This window comes from Pinus tabuliformis, chromosome 2_1, assembly GCF_031772625.1.
Source record: "Pinus tabuliformis cultivar Carrire ecotype Pingquan chromosome 2_1, CPIR1, whole genome shotgun sequence".
In the NCBI taxonomy this organism is placed as follows: domain Eukaryota; kingdom Viridiplantae; phylum Streptophyta; class Pinopsida; order Pinales; family Pinaceae; genus Pinus; species Pinus tabuliformis.
The window spans coordinates 219241033-219260972 of NC_142299.1; the positions used below are offsets into that span (position 1 = coordinate 219241033).

General features: G+C 37.8%; 1 pseudogene across 1 annotated transcript in view; it reads left to right on the forward strand.

Annotated features, from left to right (window-relative positions):
• Positions 1–18725, forward strand: part of LOC149199529 (uncharacterized) — a 121138-nt pseudogene extending 102413 nt beyond the window's left edge. The window contains exons 11-14 of the transcript XR_016253658.1: positions 9128–9218; positions 16554–16589; positions 16683–16780; positions 18277–18725. The product of XR_016253658.1 is annotated as an uncharacterized LOC149199529 (transcript). The remainder of the gene's footprint in view (positions 1–9127; positions 9219–16553; positions 16590–16682; positions 16781–18276) is intronic.
• The last annotated feature ends 1215 nt before the right edge of the window (positions 18726–19940 follow it).

Genomic DNA, 19940 nt, shown 5'->3' on the forward strand with positions numbered 1-19940 from the left:
CTGGGTTCTGACTTTCTCATAGTTGGGCCCCTTGTATCCTTGATTAGCTTTGTTAACTGCCCTTATCATATCTTGCCAGTAAGGAGAGCGAACAACATTGAATGGGATACCACATGCATAAATGCACCTAGCCACTCTGGAATCAGCTTCTTCTCTTGCTTGCACATTCACCAATCTAGCAATTCTGCTATCTTGAACTGAATGGGATGCCCCTGGGCCTCTGGTATTTTTGGGTGCTGGTTGTTCATGTTCTTGACTGTGACCAGCTCTCCTCTTTCTTGCTTCAGCTACAATCCTTGGCTCAATGTTAGATGGAGCTTGAGTAAGGTCATCATGCCTTCTCTTAGTACCATCCGCCTCATCTTGTCTCTTTGATATGCCCTCCTTACCAACGGATCTGATGTTTTTGTGCAACCTGAAATCCACTGTCCTCCTCCATGCAATAGATGCGCCTTCACTCTTGAGTAGGAGCCCTTGTACGTATTATTGCAAAGATTGCATCGCCATTCCCATGAGCCACCACCTCCACATCTTTGAAGCTTCGTCACATGCCTCCATTGCTGCAAAAATAAATTAAAAAAACAAATCTGTAAATAATAAAAACGTTTTTCATATTTTTGGCTGTATAAACCCTAGAAAAATTAAAGAAATAGTAAGAAAAAAACTAAGAAATGAATGTGGCTTACCCAAATTAATTTTCTGTGGCTGAATCTACCCTAAAATGCCAGAAAAGAGGAGAAATATGGCTGTAGCTGAGCCAAATCTTCTGCAAAAATAAATTTAAAAAACAAATCTATAAATAAAAAACGTTTTTCATATTTTTCGCTGCATAAACCCTAGAAAAATTGAAGAAATAGTAAGAAAAAACTAACAAAATGAATGTGGCTTACCCAAATTAATTTTCTGTGGTTGAAACTACCCCGAAATGCCAGAAAAGAGAAGAGAAATATGGCTGTAGCTGAGCCAAATCTGCTGCTACAGAAATCTCCTGCTGAAATCTCTTTCTCTTGCTGCTGAAATCTCTTTCTCCTGCTGCTGAAATCTACTTTGCTCACTGCTCAAAACACCCTAGCTGAAACAACTGCCAATCTCCAAGAGAAACGACTTGCTGAATAGTGTGATGAGAGAATGAGAGAAACTGCTCTTTTATAACTTTAGAAATGGTTTCTAGAACATCCTGGAAACCCTAAAAAAATTTAAAAACAAATTAGAAAAAAAAAATTAAAAAACAAATGTTTTTTTTGGGGAAACGGGGCCCGTACGGCCTGGAAACGCGTTTCCGGCCGTACGGCCACGTTTCCGTTTCGGGAAACGTGGCCGTACGCCCGAAAACGCGTTTCCAGGCCATACAGTACGGGGAAACGCGTTTCGTTTCGTTTCCCCTGGCGAAACGCCCCCTAGGGCCACATTTCCTGCAACTTAGGTTTGAATCCTTTTCAACTTCATAAGTATACAATTTCTTGTTAAGGCATCTGTGTCTTGATGTCCATTTGTCTCCACAATACCTACATTTGTTTGCATCTTTTTTACCTAAGTATTGTTGTTGGTCTTCGTCTTCCTTGAATGATGACATTTTGAACTTATGTTTTTGTTCAATAAGCCTTGCTGCATGTCTAGCTTCTTCGATAGTTTTAGGTTTGTACAATTTCAATTCTGCACGATATACTCCTTAAGTCCACATTTATACATTTTAAGTAGTTGTTCATCAATAAATCCTCTTTGTCTTGTAGCTAATACTTCCCATTCGTGGGTGTATTCGCTTACAAACCCTTTTTGCTTGAGATGAACGAATTTTTCATAGATATCATCTTCTTCTTCGTCATAAAACATTTTTAGCAAAGCATCAACAAAATTCTTCTAGAGAAATGAATGAGCTTCACATTTGCCGGACCACCATAGGAACCAATCATATGCCTCAGCTTTCAAATTGTTGGATGCAGTCATGATTTTCTCTCATTCACCTATTGGTGGGTTCGATTAAAAAATGGCTTCCATTTTATTAGCCCACACAATAGTTCATCTATGGTATTTTTCATTGTATTTTGTGAGTTCCTTCTTAATTTGTTGATAGTCTTTTTCTGGGAGTTTTTTATAGGACTGAATACTTGAGAAGTGTATGTGTGGCGTTTGCGAAATTTCATGATGCGTTTGCGAAATTTTGTTATTTGGGAAATCTTCGCTTTCTGGAGTCTTGCGACTTTTTGTTGGTTCTTGAGCAATTAGAGGATTAAAAAATGAATTAAACTTTCCTATTAACTAGTTTTGCATTCCTTGCAACATTTTCTCAATGTTATCTATTTTTTTAATATCACTTGCTAATTCCTCTTGAGTTACAATTATCCTATTTTGACCTTCTTCTAACTATGCCTGTTTCTTCTCAACATTATCAAGATGATGTCGTACCTTATCGAGTTCTTCTTGATATTTTTTTCTGTGTTGGCTTCGTGATTACTATTCCCCATTTGTTTCTTTTTTTCTTAGTGGAACCAATTTTTATTTTTATTTTTTAAATTAAATAATAATAATATATATTTTTTGAATTAAATAATAATAACTCCGTTTTTTAATAATTATAATTAAACTATTATATAACCTTATTATATAAGGTATAATTTAATTAAATGAACTATACGATATTACCAAACAAGGAGATGTGTTTGGAGGTTGACCATGAAATTGACCGGTGTGATGGTTGACGAATGGTATTGGCCGACAATGAAGTGGAGCAACACAGAAGAGTAGGTAGACTCAAACAGGTCTCGACTATAGGTGGCCCGTGTCGCAAAAATAGAGCAGATGCTGGCTCAAAGATTGATTGGGAGTTGGGGGTGGTGGGGCAGGAGGACGTAGTGGATAGGAATGGAGAGATGGGGTATGCGAGATGACCACACTCGAACAATGACGAAGCCAAGGACTCGGTGTTTGGGTCGTTGGCCTTAGAAGCAGCAGAGGACTGTTGATAATGAATCGGTGGAAGTGTCGAGGAATGGTGGCCGTGGACAGGGCGTGGGTTTGGAAGAACTACAGACAGGCAAATGGTGGCTCGCTTCCGTTGACAGGGAAAAAGGAAAGTGTTGTTTCAGTTAGATAACAACTGAGACCACAGTTCTTGAGTGGTGCGGCAGAACTGTGGTGTGACCGTGCGTGGATGAAAATGGTGTTTGGAGAGGGTGGAATGCGAACGCCAGAATAGTGTAGCAGAAGAAATGGTTGGATTGATATGCAAGAGAGAGGATCAAAAGCTCTGATACCACTGTAGAGGGAAGAACACCAATATGCAAAGTAATTGAGTGTAGATTCTGTAAGTAAATAAGTAAGTTTATTATTGAATAAAATCTAAATGGTGATTACAATCCTTCCAAGAGGTGTGCTTAAATAGGCATTGACTGGCCACGAAGGTGAGTGTTCACATCTTTTAACCCATCCCCTTCATAATTAATGGGCCATTAATTAATTAAATTATTTAATTTATTGTTAATATTATTATTTAATTAATATTTTATTCATAACAGGATGGCACTACATGGGAAACCTTGATTTTGATTGCGTGTTCCCGCTTCCAAATACCATATATTTTGTTCCCCTCTGCTCATTACAAGCTCTTTTTCACATTGTCTTATCTAGGTCCACATTTGTCCATTGGGTCCACAAGGTGTTAGCATCGCCTTCCCCTTGCCCACACCTTGGGTTGGGCTTGGAAGGATGCCCCAAAGGTTGGTGTAGCTAAAGAAAAAGATAAAAGCACAATACGACCACATACAACAGGAAAAGTACCACAAAGTGCAAAAGTTGGCCAGGGCAATAAAATTTAGCATGTTGGAAAAAGCCAAACATGAGCTCTACCCCTATCATTATGGCCATCACCCTAGGGCCTGGTTCCTAGGGCCCCTATGAGTGCCCCCTTGCATCATTAAGGAACCCATGAATGTCCCAACCACTCGTGGACAATGAACTGCCCCACCTTAAGGGGGTAATCACTCCTATATCTTACACATCATGCTCTCATCCCTTGGAGCCCCGAGCAGTAAAATAAAGAAAAATCAATAAAGGGCAAAAGACATATTGAAGAAGGGTGGAAAAACGAAGGCTGGGGTAACTCATGTACCATGATTGCTCCCTCCTATAATCATATACCCAAGGTGTGGGCACTCCTCATCATAGCTACCCTTGTACCATGGCATGTGGCTTGGAGCCCTCCCTTTGTCCCCACTGCGTTCCATCATTATTTCACATGACACCTTCCATCTTAAGGATGTACTTTGGACATGCCATTCCTTTAGAAGTTGAAACCACCTAATAGGGTCCAATTTGGAAGAAAAACCCACTATGAAGTCTCACTTCTTCTCTTGATTTGCAAGCTTATTTACTCAATTGCACTAATGAATCATTTGTATTTGAAAGTTAGGAGACACATTGGATCTTATACAGGATTGCAGGTTATTTGCGATGATAATATACTTGGACTAGGATGCCTCACCTAGCTACATATTGCACCCAACACTTGGCAGTTGATCCAAGGCTTAAAAGAGGTTATGTCTTTGCTAGGGAAACATGGGAGGGCATGTGTCATCTTCTAGCCCTCAATGATGAGCAATGACCCGATTTTCAGCCACTTTGAGCCCCAAACCCAAAATAGGGGTCTCAAAGATTTTTTGCAGCATAAGGAGGCATCACCCTCTTGATCATGATTTTTGAGGCCCTCTACCACATTTCTAGCACAAGAGGCTTCAATGCTAGCCTTGGAGAGAACTTCGCATGGTTGATGTCATCCCTACATGGGCTAAAAGGAGAGATAAAATAAGGATTAATGGTTAAGCTATTTTGGTTGGCTTGTAAGCAAGGGTTTGCCACTCTATTTTGTCATTTTAGGGGCTTGTTCATTAGGAATTCGAATTGCTAGCTCTTATATAAATAGATGAGACCTAGTCTTATCTCAAACCATCATACTTGGGATTTTCACATGTCTCATTAGAGAATTCGGACTTGCAATTTGGAGAGATTGGATGATCTTGGGTTGAACTTTGATGTTTGGATCTTTATTGCTGCCTTTTTGGAGCCTCCAATGTATTGTTGATGGATGGATATACTCTACATTGTCCTGTAAGTGTTTCTTTATGGTGAAATTATCTTGCAAATAATGTCAAATGCATGGAATTTGTTCTTATGATAAGAATTCACACTTCGTTTTATGGTAAATTTTTCAAATTTTTTAGTCTTGAGAGGTTTTGCATGCGTTACTCATTGATGATGTGGAAAGAATGTTCCTAGTGGATAATGATTGGAATTAATCCATGTAACTTACCTTAACTAATGCTAAAGAGGGTAATTGTTGAAGGGGGTAACTAGGGCTTCCTTTATTAGCCTCCTTAAAGGTCAATTTAGCCAATTATAAGCACCCATGACTTCATTCTCCCAATGGTCTAGGCACTAGTCAAAGCCCCTTGGTGGTCACACCTAAATTCTCCTTCCTTTTCTCTTCCTAAAACTCGTCCCTTTTAGGATAAGGAGGTCATCTAAGGCTTGTTGCGAAATCACTTGGAGGAGGAATTTTTGAGTTTGGCTTGGATATAAATCTTCCTTTGTGTCTCGTGTAAAGGTGCTCAACTTTTGGTGGAATTCCCATGGTGAGTTCTCCATAAGTTTTGATGCCCTAGTTGTCACATAAAGAGGGAACCCTAGAAGCTAATCCTTCAACCTAGGGGTTTTTTGAAGGCAATATCTTTAGTACTTGGTGAAGTCAATCATTCATTGCCTTTTCTTTCTCCTACCTTGACCCTGGATGCGTATATATATCGTGTCAAATTTCAATCCTAGGTCTCGTGTAGTTTCTTTTCCAAGGGGTTTTTCGTGGAAAGTATTAATAGCTTCTCCCAAAGCTTGCACTTTTGTTGAACCTTTCCGTTGAATGAGCCACCCCGCCTCACCTCAAGCTTATCATTGAGATATTTATCACAAGTGAGTAATATTGTGACTCCTCTCGTCAACCTAAGTCCCCTACTCTTCTTCAGGACTATCATTGAGGCATTTATCACAAGTGAGTAATATTGGGACTCCTCTCGTCAATGAAAATCCAAGAATAGTAGGGGACTTAGGCTGTGGTAACAGTGGCCCTCTGTCCCAGGTGTTGTTGTGCCCTCTAGCCTTTGCCTCTTTACTAGGCCTACTAGTTTGTGCAGCAACATGACTTTCACTCTAATAACACATATCATTGCCTAATTATGGATGGGCTGACCTCTCTTGAGGAGGCTGGCATGCACATGTTTTGACATTGTCAACCATGGATCTAACCACTCCAATATTTTATAATTTGTTGACTTTATATGGAGTTAGTTGAAAAGATAATATATTATATTGTATGACAGACTTATCTCACTCTATTTAAAGAGCATTTCTCTCTAAGGGATATGGCAATTAGAGGATTGTGAAGAATTGAAAGAGATGAAGGAAATTTTAGGAGTTAGGAAGTAATGTTGAGCTTTTGTTGCATGTCAAACCTTCGAAGATTAATGAAGCAGTGAGGTATTGTTCTTCTTTGTTGTATGGTTATGTTATGCCATTGAATTGTTGTTTATTTATTTTAGAATTTCCTTGTTATCATGCTTTTGGGAAGGCTTAATAATGAATTCAATATTTATTACGGAATAAGCAATGTGATGAGGTTTTCCCTCTTGTTCATTTGCTGTTTTATCTATGCACTTGTTCTCCTTTCTTCTATCAATTTGCAGATTTGGTTGTACATTTCAGCAATAAAGCAGCTACTTCTCATTTTGTATTGATGAGTAACACTCTTAGTCCTCCACGACGTGATTGTATAGCTGATTTTTGGCAAACACTTTGAGGTAAATTACATTAAAATAATTCCTTTTACCTTAAGTGCACAACCAAGTGATGATTGCATCAAATAAGTTCTTTCATCCAAAATGTTGATTATAGCACACTAGTTCTTTCATTCATTCAATGTTTCATGACTTCATTAAGTCTTAGATTGATAGGCGCTAGCCATACATCATCCCATTTAATTGTTCCACTCATTTCTCTTTCATTTATTTTTTCCACATCGCTTTTTTCCATTTCCAATACCACATACCATTACTAAAACACCATTGTTTTATCAAGCTTACTCTTCATTTTTCACCTTGAGACCCCACTCCATAACCTTGATAATCATATCTTCAGGGTGTTGGAAAATGCAAAGTGGTAACTATAAATTCCAATTTTCCTTAACCTTAATAAATGTTTGTGAACTTTAGTTATCTTCTTGTGATTCTATATTAATTTTCTTCATCGAACAAATATCAAGAGCAAACTAATAAAGACAATGGACATAGAAGTTAAGCTTCAAGCCAGGGAAAAACCCCTTCACGGGGAAAACCCAAAAAAATGTTTTCTTATAGAATTTGCTTCAAATGAGACAACAAAATCCCAAACCCTAGACCGAGTCCAAGTCAACTTTTTAGATTATCACAACTCAATCCTGCATCAACCAACTTCTACTTGCAATTTCGACCACTACTTCGACCTTGCAACTTCGTCCAACAACTTCGGCTTTGTAGCTATTGCAGAAACCCTGTTCCAACTTCTTTAAGAGACCTTTGTTTGAGCAAAACAAATTCTCCCAAGGTCAACGAGGTCAAGAAAAAGTATTCTTTCTTTCAACAACTTGATACTACAACTTGCTCTCCTGCTATTCAGACTTGCAGTTTCGACCTTCTTTATAGCTGCAGAAACCCTAGAACTTCGCATGTGTGAGAGATACAACCCAAAACAAGTATTCTTTGACTTCTTTTGCCTTCTAGACCTTTGTTCCACCTTCCTTGCCTTTTCTAGCCTTAGATCGAACTTCTTCTCTTGAGATCGAACTTGTCAGCAAGTGTGTGCCAAATGAGGTGGAATCTGCTCCTTTATATAAGCCTTTCCAAGGGTTCGAACTCACTCCTTTAGGCCGACTTGAACCTGCTAGGGCTGATTTGTACTTTGGAGGTTTCTAGGACTTTCTAGAGTCAAAATAAATTCTTTTACAATATATATTTTGCCCAGAATGGTCTTATAAACATGATGTTGACTCTCTTGACTCATGACAATATATCCTATGACCTAACAAACCCTAGAGGCATGAAGAACATGCTTTTACCTAGAAGACCATCAATAAAGAGCATGAAACCCATGCTTTAAAATAAGAACTTTTTCTTTTCTTCTTTTGTTTCTTCGTTTGACATGAGTACAACAACATTTGTTAAGACCGAAACTAGTTACATTGCGAACACAGGGAAGCCCTAGTCGAGTTGGAGAAGAGCCAACCAAAAGAGAGAGGAAGAGCTACTAAGGTGATAGTGGATAGCTGTCCTATGTTGTACGAAACCAACACCATGGTGATTGGGACTTTATACTTTTGTGAGTGCTAGATTTTGTTGTAACGCAGCATAGTGCTAGAATTATTTCTTGGGTTAGGTTGTCTTTCAGATTTAATTTCATTTAAATTGTGGTAGGCTGCCATTCTTTTCTTGTTTAGAGTTATGAAGAGTTTTTCTTTTACATATTTTTTATTTTTCATGTCTCGTGTTGTCTTGGTATCTGATGATTTTGACACAGTTACAGAAAATTACTGAAAATGGCAGTTCAACTAATTCTTTATTTGATGGCCCAAATTTTAGATCACCATTTATAAGCTTTGTTTCCTTAAAGGATAAGTCTAGGGTGTTTTGTTAGAGATTGGAAAAATAGTGACAATATATACAATTAGGCTTTATACAAATGGTTTACCATTCTATGCTCCAATTTTTTTTTTCTTACCTACATTCCTAGTTCTTGCTTTGATCGTCTCATAATAAATGTGCTTCAGGCTACGATGCACAGAGGTTAATCTTCTTGAAGCTTAGTATATTTTTTGAATATTTCATATTCTTAAATGGATATCTTAACACTTCTAAGTTCTTACATTGTCTTTTTACTCGCTTGCTATTTTATGTCCTTTGGATGTCCTAAATTTTTTCTAATTATAATTAGATTACAACGTTGCATCTCAATGAAGTGACAAGCATATTTCCTATTCATTGTATGGTAGTGCAATAATTTTTTTTTTTTTTCAATTTTATATGATGTGCCTGACAAAGTTAAAATTTTGAAACAGGTTAAGAGAATATATGTTCCTTTACCTGATGCAGAAGTTAGACAAGCTCTACTCAGGCATCAGCTGAAGGGTCAGGCATTTGCTCTGCCAGGTATGCTGTTGATATTTATTCTATGTCATCTACATCCAAATAAGGTAATTAATCTGGAATATTGAGTCCCATAATCATGATAAACTATGCAGCCTCATGCATTAGACTAACAAATGCTTAATAGATAATCAGCAGTCAAATTTGCTACATTTTTAGATGGTACCCACATTTGATTTGATTTTTAAGTGTAAAGCTCAGAGCTCAAACATAGCTTCATGCTTATTAGACACCATGTTCTTCTCGTGGCTTGAGATATCCAGATTCTATACTGTCTTACAAATTGTCAATCGTCACAGTCTATCCACTTGTGATTTCAGTATGGTGGACCTGGTGATCTGGGGTGCTGTCCAAATCATCTCCTCCCCCAAAAAGATCCAACAATGCAAGCTGGAAAGTGGGGGGGAAATAATAAAAGCAATGTTATACCAAGTTCGTAGGCACCGGGGATGCAGGAATGGATAATTGTATCCAGGGGGCATGCGGAACCACCCCCAAATTCTAGGGAACATTGTAGGGGATGTCAGAGTATCTGACATAAGGGAGCTTGTAGTAATTTTTCGGAGTATTTCAATTAATGCAACTTCAGAAATTGCACCTCTTCTTAGAGATTTCCTGGATTTTAACTGGTTATGAAATATAAAGAAAACAGTACCAACAGAAGACAATACTTCATCTTTCAATGACCCCAGTCAAGAAGGCAATCCAAGAGTAGATACCAAAGTGTGCAAACAAGATTTAGTTCTCTAGGCAAATTTTATCATGCATAAAACATATCAACACATCTGAAATTCGTTTTATGGCAGCTGTAATTAAAATAGTAAATATGTCCTATCTTCTTCAAGATCTATGCTAAATCACATAATAATTTCAGCGTTAACTTGTGTGAAATCAACAAGACATACAAGTGCTAGAAGTTACCCAACCATGGAGAAATAGATGGTTGGTAATCAAATCTACAATCGAGAGTTTTCTAGAGCTGAAAACTTCATGTACATGTATATGGATAAAGTTCACATGGATACCAAAGCTTACCTCAAGGCTAGTACAATCCTCTAGCTCTCCAAAACCTTAGCTAGGGAAAACCAAGAAAAACCTAACTCCACCAAAGATGCTCCACAAACTAGCATCAACACTTGGCAAGCCTCCTTGTCAAGACATCTCATCTTCTTCTCCACTTCAACAAGTACAGTCCAGTGTTTAATCACAAAGCCCTAGCTCCATTGTCTCCAATGGCTGAAACCCTAACCCTCCTATTCAAGGTACACTGGTCAAGATACACACAGGTAAAGCTAACATCCGAACGCTTCCCCTTCTCTCCAGACTCTCGCGACTCTTCTGTGTTCTATCCTTCCCTCTCCCCTATGTCCCATCCTTTCTCTCTTGTCCTTCTCCATTTGCCCATCTGACCTGCCCTTCCCTAGTCCCTGTTCATCACCCATGCAACCTTGCCCCCTTATCCTTCGTAGTCTCTCATCCTCCATATTCTCAAACTTGATGTTCGCCCCTTCCCTCTTATCTCCTCTTTTAGCAATCCCCCTCTGCATTGCATCCCCCACCTTCCCTTTGCTCACAGATCCACACTTTAGGATTTGGAGCTGCTCCTCCTCTATCCGCAGCCCCTCAAGGGATAATCCTTCCTCTTTGTTCTTTCTCCTACATGTTGATCCTCACATAAGAACACAACATGCTAGGGTCTTTGAGCTAATGTAGAATCCCAGCTTGAACCACTCTAGTTCTATGTAGATTTCACATCACATAGATATATAGAGATTTTAAAAGCATAGGCTTAGATTTTAATCATATGATTGGAGAGGACTGAATCAACAAATTAAAAAATAAAGGAAGAGATTCAAAGCCATACAAAAAGGTCTTGGAAATAGAAATTGAGAGAACCTCATTCTCATTTTGTTGGTGTACGAAACCAAAATTTAGGAAATCCTCCAATGTCCAGGTAACTTAGTTCTTGCTGAAATCAAAAATCTCAATGACAAACAGGAAGAATTAGATCCCAGTAGGGGCTACTCAAATAGGAAACTGAAACTCAATTTGTGTGTCTAGGGAGTTCATGGGAAAGACAACCCCTACCCTGGGAAAAGGTTGACGGAGTTGTAAATGCTAAGCTAATTGGGGAGTGTTCCATGTGAGTGACAACTTAACATAAAGGTACAGAGGCTTGCTCCCTCACCTTGGACATCTACAGATCCCACGTAGGTAGGGGACTCTTTTCTCCAAGACACCGTAAGCCTCCTTGACCTCAGCCTTGAGAGTTGTTGGTTTGTTTAGGACTTTGTCCTTTTCCTTAGGTTTTAGACTTCAGGAGATTTATTGTAGGTTCTCTGAGCTATAAGTGGAGACTTTTCATGCTTCTACGTAAGATATTCCCAGATGTTAACCCCATGTATCCCAGGTTGCTGAACATAATATGTCCAGGGAACAAGTAGCAGAGTCACTGAAAGTAGAGAAATGGATAGTGGTTTGAGACCTCAGAGCAATTGTTCAGGATTCCCCTTGCTCATGGTGGACCTGTTCCAAACCTACCAAATGACACCTTTTTTGGGGCACAAACAAGGTCGTGAAGATATTTATTGGGTACTGGATTTGTAATGGGTACTTTTAGTCCTTCCCATGTTGATTTTATGATGCATTGAGACCCTTAGATATTCTCTTTTTGTTTGAGGCCCACCTGGGCCTCATTCAAATTATTCTACTGTCAAAGTTATCACTGTTTTTCAATGTGAAAGCAGGGGACCCAGAGCTCTGGTAGGTTTTGAGGTTCTAGAGGCATTGCCTGTTATTTTTAGGATTCTCTTAAGGGCAGAGTCACAACGTTTAATTCAAACAATTTGCTCAATTCATGTGCGTTCACATTAGCGCATGTGCTCCCTTCCTCGGGACATGCACTAATAAACAGCTAGTCTAGGGCTGAGCTGATTTTATTTTCTGTGTTGGCTGCTTATTATGCCGATGTAATAAGTAGCCAGGCTAGGTTGATTTAGCATGCTTATATAATTTTCAGATCTGATGTATATTTAATGCTGGCTGGTTCTGAACTGATTTAATTTCCAGATCTCGTTTTTAGACTTAATTTTATTAGATCTAGTATCTGGCTGCTGCTGGAATGATCTAGCCCAGTGTTGCACGAAGCGCCACCCCCCCCCCCCCCCCCGCCCCCGAAGCGCGTCCCGTACGGAAGCGCCTAGGAAGCTTGGCCGGAAGCGCCGCTTCGGCTTTTTTAGCCGCTTCCTGGAAATTTGGAAGCGCTGTACGGAAGCGCCGCTTCCGAAGCTCCGAAGCACGCTTCGTACGGCGCTTCGGGCGTCGGAAGCGTGGCGCTTCGGAGGAGGAAGTGTACGCTTCCAGAGAAGCTTCCGGAAAAGCGTTTAGAAAATCGTTTTTTTTTCAATTTTTTTTTTTAATTTTAGGTGGGTTTGCTTGTTGGGGGTGGGTCCACCTTGGGTTAGGGTGACGAATGAAGGCAAAAAAAAATATAAATATAGCAGATGCTCCCTCATGGTAATGTTTAAGAAAAGTAAAAGTGACATTCTCCTTTATTTTTCATTTTCATCCTTTTACTTAATTTTTTAACATTACCATGAAATGACTCAGGATGTTTGAGAGTGGTTCCAGCCTCATTGGACTTCATATGGAGAAAATAGAATTTCATATCCTATTCAAAATTCAGCAGACTTAACAGTTTTCAGGAATTCAGGATCAATGGGATTGTGACATTTCATTAGATTATATCAAGTATGAAGGTATGCGATTAGCATTTAATCAAGAGCACCAAGCCCTATATGTACCCTAGTGTTGGTGGTGTTAATTGTTGAACTCCTTTGTCACGCGGCACGCCCTTAGCAAAAAATTACCTTTCAATCAAAGTCAAAATCATCGATCAAACATGTTAAGCTTTTTCTACCATATTTTAAGTCTTGAATTAGGTAGTTTGATCAAAATTGGGCAATGTTGACTAATATCCCTAGACAATCGAGGTAGAGGCAAAGGCTAGACAAGAGGAGAAGAATCTAGATTCTAGATCATTAATGTACAATGGATGTTATATCTATCTTGATTTATGCAAAATATGCATGTTTTCATGTCTTCTACAATTAATTTGGTATTTGGGATGTTTGTTTTGAGTATAAATGCAAAAAAATATAAATATATAAATATATATATATATATATATATAGCAGACACTTCCGCGGACGCTTTGCTTCCTAGATTTTTGGAAAATGACGCTTCGGCGTCCCCGCCAGTGTTTTACAAACCGGCCGTTTCGAAACCGAAACGGCCGAGTCGAACCGTTTCATTAGCTGGAGGAGTGACTCGGCCAAGTAACCGGTCCGGTTGACCGAGTCACACATGACTCGGCCGAGTCATCCAATGACTCGGCCGAGTCATGTGTGACTCGGTCAACCCGGCCGGGTCCGAGTCATTGTTTAGCTTCCTTGATTTATGACTCTGCCATTCACCACTGTTGGGACTCTTGACAGAAGTTTCTTTGTTGGCCTCTGAAATGCACCCCTTACTACAATGATTTTTGACACTGGCCATATTCTCCTCCAGATCACTACTTGCACAGTCAATTTTTGGCAACTTAGTTTTCTGAGTTCTCTGAGGCTCTACTTCCTCGCATTCCACAATCGAAACAACGACATAAGATGCCATCATTTGACATAAGGGCTTGTTGAATATGATGCTGCCGAAGGGCTTTGTGGACTATCAGAGAAAATGCATTCTTGAAAACGACAGAACAAACTTCACATTCAAAACAGTTACACTTTTCTCCTGCTTCAAGTGCAGAATCTAGACAATGATGTTTCCTTTTCATAGACATACTTTGGAAGCCATGATGATTCTCCAAGTGCTTTTCAAGTACCTCAGGAGTCAAGAGCATTTCCTCACAAACAAGACACCATGCAGATATCCCATCTGACTGATCCAACCACCTCTTCCAGTTCTGATGAGATATCAGTGTGGAATGAGTATCTGGTACTGCCACTTCCTTTTTTTCTTCTTGTGATTGAGTCTGTAGTATATTCACACAATTGCTGAACAGGGTTAATTGTCTTAATAACATTTTGGGATGCAAACATGCTTGTAAGAATTAAAATTCTCCTTGTAATAGTGTTTTCCACTTTCAGATTAAAAATGTTGGATCTTTTAATTACGACTTCTGATTTTTAAAGCCTATTAGAACCTGAAATCTGCCAGAGGGAGAAGCTCAGACAATGTTGTAAACAGCATTGTTGGCCACAATAACATGGACCATAAATTGTGAGAAAATAATATGCATGTGCATTGTGAATCGATAAACCTGGACATTGGTGATATGCACATTGTTTATTTGAATTATTGAATTGTATAAAAATGTGAGTAGCGGTTTAAAATAATTACTGAATATGTATTGAGCAACAGAAACAAGAAAAGTACTATTCATAGTGTTAGATCCTTGATCATGTACTAATTAACCTCAGTTTGTAAGCATCATTTCAAATAAGTTATCCCATAATCAACTCCTTTGTCTATTCAATATAGCTATATAGATTTGATGGACTGTCTTATTACAGTTGACTATGTAATAATGTATTGCCATTGGGTACCATTTTGATATAGTGGATTGGTTCATGAGCCTACTTTGATCATATGTTGTCTTCCATCTATATTATAATGCTGTGTGTTTGAACTTTGGAAACATGAATGAAAATCTTTAAAATTATGTTTAAAATATTTAAAATTATGTTTTTTAATAAAAAAATAAATATTTAATGTATTTTTTACAACGACCGAGTCATTGAAATCGAGCCGGCCGAGTCATTGCCGTTTCGGAGTCGGAGTCGGAGTCGATCCTCGGCCGAGTCGGAGTCGGAGTCCGAGTTGTAAAACATTGGTCCCCGCTTCCAAAAAACGCTTCCGCTTCGTGCAACATTGATCTAGCCTTTTAATAAGCCGTGTCTACACTCTTGAATATTGCCTACAACATTTTGGTGTTTGCAGATCTGAAGTTTTGATAGGTATTTCAGTGGGTTTCAGATTTGGCTGTAGGGCTAAAGTTCTATGAGTGCAGATCTGATGTCATCAGGTGAATGTTTAACAGCATTCGCTCCTTGGTACTGGTGTGATTTTGTGGTTAGGATGCAGGAAGTGGTCTGGCTATCATCTATTGAGGCTGACTCGCTGAGTGCAAGGCAACAATTGTTGCTAGATTCGAAGTAATTTGGCTAGTAAGGATATTTAATGATATACAACTAAAAACTTAAAAGAGTTCATGCTACAACATTGGCTACGATAATCAAAATATCACATAGGTCTTGAAAAATCCAATCATCAATGTGTTATTCCAGATCTAAACATAGAGATGCATAATCTCTTTACAACGGGGCAAGTCCAAAATAAGGTGGTAGAATTATACGATTCAATGGAAGACCACTTGGTGCAAAATTAATATTTATTTAGTGCCTAGCATTACATTAGAAAATGGATAACAAGGTGTTCACAAATTTGCTAGACTTGCTTGGTGAACTTGGCGGGGTGGAAGATTAAGAATACGACTCAGCCAATCTCAGCTGACTCAAGTAAAACCTTTTTTTTGTTTTTTTTCTTCTTCTTTAATTTAATTAATTTCTTTGGTTTAGGCTTGTTGAGTCAAACTCACTGTGCATAAAAAATTCGTGAGTTACTCTCAGTGTCACCAAGTTTGACTTCCAAGCGATGAGTTTTTACTGTATTATTTTTACTTGATTTGATTTAGGCTAAGGCAAGTATGAGTTGTTAGTCCTAGTCCTAATTGGGGAGTCCCACTAATATGATTTTCATTTGAAAATTGAACCTTGGTCTCCTCCTAGTAAGCATTCCTTAACATTCAATCATAGGCAAATGGATGAATAAGAGCCCAACTTGTAGGCATACTTACAAATGCATTGTGCAGAGATCGGTTTTAGTGATTGGAGAACTTCTTGGAGTCAAAGACAATAAACAGTATGAGGTTCTGTAAGAAATAATGTTTGATTTATGGTGTCATGACAAATATTTGTCTATGATGTGTTGGTTAATAATTTAACACAATTTATAACCCTATGTGTCATTCCCGTTAATGTAACTCTTCAAATGATTCTTTGGGAGTCACAAAAATGACTCCATAGGAGTTACAAAATTGATTATTCCATGAAAGATGATGTGTAGTAGAGTGAGTTATGCCTTTTCATCTACCAAGATTATTTAGTTTCAAACTTGAAGGATAATTTGTATAGGCACTCGTAACATATCGTTGTATTCCATTGTGTTCAATTTAATAGAAGATGTTGCTGAGTTTTACTACACTGATTACTTTGGCAGGTACAGATTTGGAAAAACTTGTCAACGAAACTGATGGTATGGTTCACTTCTCTTGGACACTATGCTGCAATATCTATACTGTTTGGTCTTATGAAGTATACTCAGGTTATATGTATATATCTTGCACAGGCTACTCAGGAAGTGATCTACGAGCATTGTGTGAAGAAGCTGCAATGATGCCTATTAGAGAACTTGGTTCTCGTGTGAGCACAGTAAAGGCAAATCAGGCAAGTAGACAGACATTTTTCTCAAAATTGGAATAAAGGGTCAGAATACCTTTCAAATTTGAGAGTTGAAACTAATGACCTTAGTTTAAGCTTGGCATAAAGGAGAGTCTTCCATTGTCAATTTCATGCTGATGCCTTTTCCAAATTTTGCAATTTGCCAGCGATAATATTTTGTAAATTAAATAAAGGAGACTGATTTTATATTTGATATTTTAATTATATATGCCTTTACAGATATACTTTTACTGGAATTATAATTGATGAACTTCCTAAGTGGCCTTCTAAGATTTAGATATTGGTAAAGGATGCAAAGGATATTTATATTACCCTAGTTTTACAAATAAGCAGAAGTTTTTTATATTTGATTTTCTTCCTTTGTGCATCGTTGCTTTTGTTAATTAACTATGTTTGGTATCAAAGTAGTTTTCAAATGTGTGCTTAGAAATATGCACTTGAAACTGAGAAAATAATTTTGCATGGGTATTAAGTCACAATTACTCTGTTTTTTAATAAAGCATTCGATTTGAGGGCCATGGCGGGTCGCATTTTATGAAGTACCCTCTATGATTTTACTTACTAAACAACTTTAGTGAATAGAGGAATACATAAATTTGTCACTCTCAGGTAAACATGCCTGCTAGACATTGAAATACATGTTTACCAGAAGATTAGAACTTGGGTTTAACAACAGTGATGGTGGTTCCCTATATGGTGGGGTTCTGAATGCTGTGTCTGGTAGAACTAAACAACTTTAGTGAATAGAGGAATACATAAATTTGCCACTCTCAAGTAAACATGCCTGTTGGACATTGAAATACATGTTTACCAGAAGTTTAGAACTTGGGTTTAACATCAGTGCTGTTGGTTCCCTATATGGTGGGGTTCTGAATGCTGTGTGTCTGGTAGAACAAGATACCCTCTTTTAAGGATTTCACCAAAGGTGGGGCATTCTAGTAATATGTGTTGCTTGTATTATACTATCCCAATATTGTATATTGGGTAGATCCTCCCCCTGCAGGGTTTTAGATTTAGTTAAACTGCCAATTTTTCTTTGTTAGTTATTGAAGTCATTTTGTTTTCTCACAGTATTCCACATCACAGTTCATTTGTTAGCAGTCTGGAGGTAATTTGGTGGTTGAAGTTTGGTATTGACCATCTTTTGATAGTAATGAACTGGTTATTATGACTGCAATGTCAACGAGTGACTGAACTTTTCTTCAAAAGCCAGTGCTTAAATAATTTTTAGGTATGATGCATTGTACTTGAGAATGATCACGGTTTGTGCTTATCTGCAAGAATTTGGCACGACATTCATATTTGTTTCGTGATCTTTCTAATCTGCAAGAATTTGGCACAACATTCATATTTGTTTCATGAACTTTCATATTTGATTCAATCAGCAGTCAGTAAAGTAATTAATGCATCCAATGTTTTTAGTTTTCAGGCAAGAAATTTGTTACTTTTCAAATAGAAGTACTAATTTATCTTTTTTCCAGGTTCGACCGCTGAAGTATTTTGATTTCAAGGAAGCAATGAAAGTTATACGGCCCAGTGTGTCCAAAAATAAGTTGCAAGAACTTGAATGCTGGAATGAAGAGTTTGGGTCAAAATAACCACTGGGGAAAAAACCCCAACTTATGTAGCTTTAGCAAGTCCATGTTCTCAGAAATAATGTTTATACAATGGTTGAGGTTACCGAGTGTAATTATTTGTCAGAGGGGACAGAGGGCTTGTTCTGCTGGTAAAGTTTATTGGCGGTTTCCTGAGGTTACTGGTTAGGTTATTAGATTATAATCAAGACATTAGCAAGAGTAGGTATGTTATCCCCTGTAGCTGATTTGCGACATTACTTTTTGGTATAAAGACACGATATTCCATGATCAATTTTCATGTATTCTTCGAAGTAAATGTGGTTTTAATGAATGTGGCCGGACGTTGAACAGACTGGTTATTTGTACATATTGATTGTTCCCAATATGCTAAATAATATGTTTTGCAATGTGTATAGATAATAGCATCTGACGTATTTATCACATGCCTTTTATTAAATGCACATTTGATCAAAGTTCTAAGTTGCTACTGGTTCCTTACATTATGCTAATCAATGTAATTACACTGAAACCATTTGACGTTCTATACAAATCCGTCAGTCAATCAACACATCAAGAAATGTACATAACAGGCACCTGGCCAATCTCCCTGATGATTATCTCTATTTCAGATCAAATGAATACAGATACGGGATACCCGACTACTAGCAAGAAAGAGCTTATGTTTTCTCATGTTTTCCTGGCAACCCGAATCAAATTCATGCATACTTTTGTTACATGAAGGGATTTGCTTTGTACAAGTAGATTGACCTCCTATGGAAGAGGCATATTGTTGAGGTTGACTTTTTTTTTTTAACTTTTTAAAAGATGCATTTTATATTGCATCACTAAACAACAAAGAGTACAGCTAGTTATTCTCTCTCTTTTATTTAATCAGACAACTCTAGTCACTCGTCCTTCAATAGTTGGGTATTCCAATGTTCCACCAAGACTCCGGGACATGGGTGCGGGGAGATGCACAAGGGGGACGTGTGGGAGTACCCTTAAATTTTAGGGAAATTTAGGGGGGACGGGGGACGTCGAGGTATATAATTTTTTTTAATATATATATATATATATATATATTTCAAATTCATATTCAATAATGAAAGCATAAATACAATGATACATACACAATTGAATTAAGTAATGAAATACATTGATCCATACTCATCATCCTTACTAATACATACATGATTCATCCATAGACCATGAGATTCAATAATGAAATACTCTGATACATATTCATCATTCATTATTCACCATTCTAGAATCTACATTGATTTAAAAATTAAATTCATCATTCATCACTCAAGATTTTAAATTGATTTAAAATTAAAATTGATCATTCATCATTCTAGAATCTAATTAGTACTAAGCAGAATAGACTAATAGATATTGAAATCTAAAGAATGGAATAGTAAATTGATATAACTAAACAAAAACAGTGGAGTGATGAGTCTAAAAGTCACTCTAAAGTACATAGAGGGCTTGGTGCTCTTGATTAAATACTAATTCCATACCTTTGTACATGATAAAATGCAATGGGAACATTGCAATCCATCGAATCT